We start from the raw sequence: 6,520 nt of genomic DNA, 5'->3' as shown, positions 1-6,520 counted from the left end.
AGGAGGCTGAGGCAGGAGAATCACTTGAACCCAGAAGGCAGAAGTTGCGGTAAGCTGAGATCACACCACTGTACTCCAACCTGGCTGACAGAGCCAGACTCCGACTCAAAAAAAAAGGAAGTGAAACGAATATGTTGAAGAGATCTCTGCACTCCCATCTTTACTGCAGTACCATTTACAATAGCCTAGATATGAAATCAACTTAAGTGTCCATCAACAGATGAATGGTAAAGAAAATGTGGTATATAAGCATGACAAAATTCTATTGTCATAAAAAAGAATGAAATCCTGTCATTTGTGACAACATGGCTGTATCTGGAGGACACCGTGTTAAGTGAAATAAGCCAGATAGAGAAAGACAAATATCACAGGATCTCACTCATATGTGGAATTTAAAAATAAAGGTGATCTCATAGAAGCAGAGTATAGAACAGTGGTTACGAGCCTGGGGGGACTGACTATGGTTAATTGTAAGGTATTGTATACCACCCTATAGCTAGAAGAGAGGTTTTCGAATGTTCTCATGACAAAGAAATGACAAATGCATGAGGTGATGAATATGCTAACTACCCTGACTTGATCATTGTACAACATATAGGGGTAGGTAAATATCAAATTGTATCCCATAAACATGTACAGTTATAATGTGACCGTTTTGGTTTTTTTGAGATGGAGTCTTGCTCTGTCACCCAGGCTGGAATGCAGTGCCACAATCTTGGCTCATTGCAATCTTTGCCTCTCACACTCAAGCGATTCTCGTGCTTTCGCCTTCTGAGTAGCTGTGACTACAGGCACCCACCACCATGCCTGACTCGTATAATGTGACAGTTTTCTTTTCCTTTTTTTTTTTTTTTTTTTGAGATGGAATTTCACTCTTGTTGCCCAGGCTGGAGTGCGGTGGCGCTATCTCTGCTGCAACCTCCGCCTCTCAGCTTCAAGCGATTCTCCTGCATCAGCCTCCCTAGTAGCTGGAATTACAGGTGTGAGCCATTGCGCTTGACCAACAGTTTTTTTTTTTGGTCAGGTAATTTCTGAGAGTGATAGGAGCTGTGGAGGAAAAATTTCAAGGAATGGGACAAAACAGTGGTCCTCAAACTTGGGCAGCTAGGCCCCACCCTCGGGGCTCCTGGTCCAATAGATCTGGAGTAGGGCCAGGGAATTTGCATTTCTTTCTTTTTTTTTTCCCTTGAAACAGACTGAAGTGCAATGGCACAACCTTGGCTCACCGCAACCTCCACCTCCTGGGCTCAAACAATCCTTCCTCCTCAGCCTCCCGAGTAGCTGGCACTACAGGTGCTTCCACCATGCCTGGCTAATTTTTTTTTTCACCATACTAGCTAGGCTGGTCTCCAGCAACCCCTCCACCCGGGCCTCCCAAAGTGCTGGGATTATAGGCATGAGCCACTACCTGGGCCTGAATTTGCATTTCTGATGGGTTTCCAAGTGAGATTGCTGCTGGTGGTCTGGGTACCACACTTGGAGAATCCCTGGGACAGAGACAGTTGGGATTAGAATGAGGAATGGGGGAAGCCTCTCTACCGATGTGTGGCATTTGGGTTGAGATGTGAATGATGAAAATGAGTAAGTCACTGGAATTATGAGGAAAACAGGTTTCAAGCACAGGATACAGCAAATGCAAAGTTCCCAAGGTGGGAAAGGGAGCTCCTGGAGTTGGAAGGAGGCAAGAGCCAGTTAGCCCCATCCCAGATTGGTTCTTTCTTCTCCGACTGCTCCTCTGGGCTGTGTCGTTTAACACAAAAATCAGAATGACTTTCACCAACAAAATCGTGGCAGCAGATTGACTTAAAAAATAAAGATCCAATATAGGATTACTTTAAATGGATTCCTCCTTTGGCACGTTTGAAATATTTCAGTTGTCCTTCACTCCAATTCCAAATTGCAGTTTTTGAAGTAAAAATAACCTCTCGTGTTATATGCAACGTATGTTGATGTTGTATATAATTTAATTATCTATTTTTTTATCTGGGCAATTTGCCAAATCTTCAAGTTGTTTCAAAAGATCAAAGACAGGAACTGCGGCTTTTCTTTCCTCATTCTTTCACCCCAGAGCTTTTCAAATGTAAATGTGCCTAGAACAGAACTCACTGAGCTCCCTGGAGAGGAACCTTTAAGAAGGAAGACTAGCCCAGGTGAACCTCTGAGCCTCTTATCCAACCCCTGCCCCAAGGAGCATGAGTAATCAGTCTGGGAAAGGGTGAGGTCTAGGATTCCACTGAGTTCTTTGTCAAGGTGAGCCCCGTCTGTTAGGGGAATTGGCTTTCCTCTTTCTCTCAGCAGACTTGCCTGGGGCTGCTTCTACAGTGTGGTGTTCCTTATCTGCCTCTGTTTTTATCTGTTCTGATGAAGCAATCATGTTCTCCAAGATTGACAGAACCTGTTGATCCAATTTCTAAGATAAATGAAGGCTACAGAGCATTCTAAATTTCCTAAACATTGTGCAATTGATAGTTGGCTGGAGCATCCAAAAGTTTATTATTGGTGAGTTTTATGGGCTGAATTGGGTTCCTCCAAAATTTGTGTGTTGAAGCTCTAGCCCACAGTAACTCAGAATGTGACCGTATTTGGAGGTAGGACTTTGAGAAGGTAATCAAGGTTAAATGAGTCCATTAGGGAGGGCCCTAATCCAAGATGACTGCCATCCTTACAAGAAGAGGACATTAGGCCACAGACACACACACAGAGGAAGGCCAGGTGAAGACTTAGGAGAAGGAGACCAACTACGAGAGAAGGAGAGACCAAGGAGAGAAGCCTGAGAAGAAACCAACCCTGCCCACAGGTTGATCTTGAACTTCCAGCCTCCACCAGAACCATAAGAAAATAAATTGCTGTTGTTGAAACCCCCAGTGTGCATGGCAGCCTTTGGAAACTAATACAGTGAGTGTATGTGTCTTAGATTCTTACAGAAGTTTGGTTATACATTTCACTCTATACTTTTAAAATAAGTTTCCTTTTATGAAATAAAAGGAAACCAGGTCTCTCTCCTGAGCAAACCTTGCAAGTTTCAGTTCTGCAGAAAACCTATTGGTCAGAGCCAGAGAGAGGAGACTGAACTCCTGTGTTCTGCTGCAACTTTTGGTGGGTGTCGCTCTACCCGTATGACAGCTCCATCCCTGGACTTCTGTTTTTCTCACTCTGGCTTGGTCAGCAAACAGGATTTGTGGGTTGTTGCTTGTGTTTCGTATTTCACATTTGGTTGAAATACACCCTGACCCAGATTAGTCCACTTCAGTAGTTGGAAACAAAAAAATCCAGATTCTTCCCCCGTCTCTGAGGTTCAAGGGGTGCTAAGAATGAAAAGCCCTTCTCTATACCGACAATGACACAGCACTGGATATCCATAAGAGAGACTCCAGAGTGAGGAGGGAACACACCAAGTCCCTTGAGTCCTGTTGGGGGAAATTTCCGTCTGGATAAATCAGAATTGCTTTGGTTGCAAGTGACAAAAAAAAACCAACTCAAACTAGCTTCAAACAGCAACAACAAAGAGTGTGGAGTGGCCTGTGTACGGGGGTGTCGAAGTTCTGGTGGTTTCAGGTATAGCTGGATCCTGGGATCAGTCTACTCTGCTTCCCTGATATGTTGGTAAAGATGGCCACAGATTTGTCTTCCATAGACATACTGTTCCCAGGCCAGAGGTGGTGGCTCACGGCTGTAACCCCAGCACTTTGGGAGGCCAAGGAGGGAGGATCATGAGGTCAGGAGTTTGAGAGCCTGGCCAACATGGTGAAACCCCGTCCCTACTAAAAATACAAAAATTAGCTGGGCGTGGTGGCATGTGCCTGTAATCCCAACTACTCAGGAGGCTGAGGCAGAAGAATCGCTTGAACCTGGGAGGCAGAGGTTGCAGTGAGCTGCGGTCACACCACCGCACAGCAGCCTGGGCAACTGAGCAACACTATGTCTTAAAAAAAAAGGCTGGACACAGTGGCTCATGCCTGTAATCCCATCACTTTGGGAGGCCAAGGCAGGTGGATCACCTGAGGTCAGGAGTTTGAGACCAGCCTGGCCAACATGGTAAAACCCCATCTCTGCTGAAAATACAAATATTAGCTGGGTGTGGTGGCAGATGCCTGTAATCCCAGCTACTCAGGAGGCTGAGGCAGGAGAATCGCATAGATCTGGGAGGCAGAGTTTGCAATGAGCTGAGATTGTGCCATTGCACTCCAGCCTAGGCAACAGAGTGAGACACTGTCTCAAAAAACACAAAACAACAACAACAACAAAAACAATGCTTAAGTTTCGGGAGAGTTAACCTGAGGCAAAAGAAAAAAAAAGAGTGCTTACATGACAATTAGATATAAAAGGGAAAAGTGCTGTTCCTATTTGAAAGGCTGTCATGTGGAGAGAGAGAGGAAAGGAAAGAGGCTGAAACTCAAAATTATGTGTAGAAGTCGTAAGAGAGGCAGATTTCACTTTAGTGCCAGGAAAACCCTTCCAGAACTGAGGGACAACAAAAAGGGGTTGCTTTGTGAATTGATGAGGTCCCCTTTCCTAGCTGAGTCCTAACAGGGATGAACGGCCACCTACCAGCAACACAGAAAAGGAGGTTCGAAAGCAGGTGAGTTGGGGGCTAGACTGATGCCAAGACCCCATTTCAACCTCAACATCTGATGATTAGAAAATACTGAAGCAGGCCAGGCATGGTGGCTCACACCTATAGTCTCAGCAGTTTGGGAGGCCAAGGCAGGTGGATCACCTGAGGTCGGGAGTTCGGGATCAGCCTGACCAACATGGAGAAACCCCATCTCTACTAAAAACATAGAAAAAAAAAATAGCTGGGTGTGGTGGTGCCTGCCTGTAATCCCAGTTACTTGGCAGTCTGAGGCAAGAGAATCGCTTGAACCCAGGAGGTGGAGGTTGCAGTGAGCTGAGATTGCGCCATTGCACTCCAGCCTAGGCAACAAAAGCAAAATTCTGTCTGAAAAGAAGAAAGAAAGAGAAAGAGAGAAAGAGAGAAAGAGAGAGAGAAAGAGAGAGAGAGAGAAAGAAAGAAAGAAAGAAAGAAAGAAAGAAAGAAAGAAAGAAAGAAAGAAAGAAAGAAAGAAAGAAAGAAAGAAAGAAAGAAAGAAGGAAAGAAAGAAAGAAAGAAAAAGAAAGAGAGAGAGTGCTCACTTCGGCAGCACATATACTAAAATTGGAACGATACAGAGAAGATTAGCATGGCCCCTGCGCAAGGATAACACGCAAATTCGTGAAGCGTTCCATAAAAAAAAAAAAAAAAGAAAGAAAGAAAAGAAAACTCTGAAGCAGTAAAGAAGGTGCAAACCTGAGGGGAGCACCTTGGGCAGCATCAAGTAGTTTTTTAAGCCAACGTTTCCTGAAGCCTGACCAAGTGCCAGGTTCTGGCTAAGTGTTTGCATCTCTCAACCCCATTTAAACCTCCCAGCAACTCTTGAGTACGTTTTGGCAGCTTCACTTCAGGAGCAAGGAAACTGGGATGCAGAGAGGTTGAGTAGCTTGCCCAAAATGATGCAGTAAACAGCAGAGCTGGGCTTGGAATTCAGGCCAGCTGCACTTTAAGTCCCAGCTCTTCACCTCCTTGCTCTTGGGACACAGGCAGGCTGGCTTCTTTGCAAAGAGCAGCATCACACACCTCCCTCTGCTCACCGACCCCCTCCCGCCCGACTGGGATCAAGGTCGACTTGATCCAGATGGCGGCAGGCAAGTCTAATGAGATGTGAAGTGATTCCCCATGGGGAGCCAAGAGTGGCTGGGAGAGAATCCCAGATTCACATCCCCTGACTTGAGATGTCACGAGCAAATGCTATAGCCATGCATTAAAAACAGCAGAACAACAACAAAGTCAGCACTCTCACTGAGTCCTCTCCATCTCCCGTCTGTCCAACTGCTTAGGTTGGAAGGACCTCAGGCCCCCAGGTGTGGCACAGGCACCACCTGCTCTAGGCCCCCACAGGCACAGTCAGACCCCGCCTCCACCATCCCTAGCATCCACACAGACAGCATTGCCGACAGGCCCATCTTTCGCAGACACGACTTGCTGTTTCCTCTCGAAATGGCAGAAAGCACCTGCTCAGGCACTGGGACACACACCTAGGAATTTATATTTCTCTTTTTTAGAGAAAGCAAATCTTGCCAGGCACTGTGGCTCATGCCTGTAATCCTAGCACTTTGGGAGGCTAAGGTGGGTGGATCACCTGCGGTCAGGAGTTCAAGACCAGCATGGCCATCATAGTGAAACCCCATCTTTAAAAAAAATAAAAAATGAAAAAAAGGGAAAGTAATCCTGGAAATAAATAGACTGATAGGCCGGGTGCAGTGGCTTACACCCATAATCCTAGCACTTTGGGATGCTGAGGCGGGAGGATTGCTTGAGCTCAGGAGTTAGAGGCCAGCCTGTGTACACAGAGTGAGACTTTGTCTCTACTAAAAAATTTAAAAATTAGGCTGGGTGGGGTGGCTCATGCCTGTAATCCCAGAACTTTGGGGGGCTGAGGTGAGTGGATCACCTGAGGTCAGGAGTTCAAGACCAGCCTGACCA

At 45.9% G+C, this 6,520-nt stretch overlaps 1 non-coding gene across 1 annotated transcript; it reads left to right on the top strand.

Moving 5' to 3' along the window:
• Positions 1–5,125: 5,125 nt before the first annotated feature.
• On the top strand, positions 5,126–5,232 carry LOC119474021. The gene has a single exon (XR_005203312.1). It is a non-coding gene; the product is annotated as a U6 spliceosomal RNA (small nuclear RNA).
• The last annotated feature ends 1,288 nt before the right edge of the window (positions 5,233–6,520 follow it).

The sequence above is a fragment of the Cebus imitator genome, unplaced genomic scaffold (genome assembly GCF_001604975.1).
Source record: "Cebus imitator isolate Cc_AM_T3 unplaced genomic scaffold, Cebus_imitator-1.0 Scaffold202, whole genome shotgun sequence".
Lineage (NCBI taxonomy): Eukaryota > Metazoa > Chordata > Mammalia > Primates > Cebidae > Cebus > Cebus imitator.
Note: the sequence above shows the minus strand (reverse complement) of the source record. Positions and strands in the feature narration are given on the sequence as shown.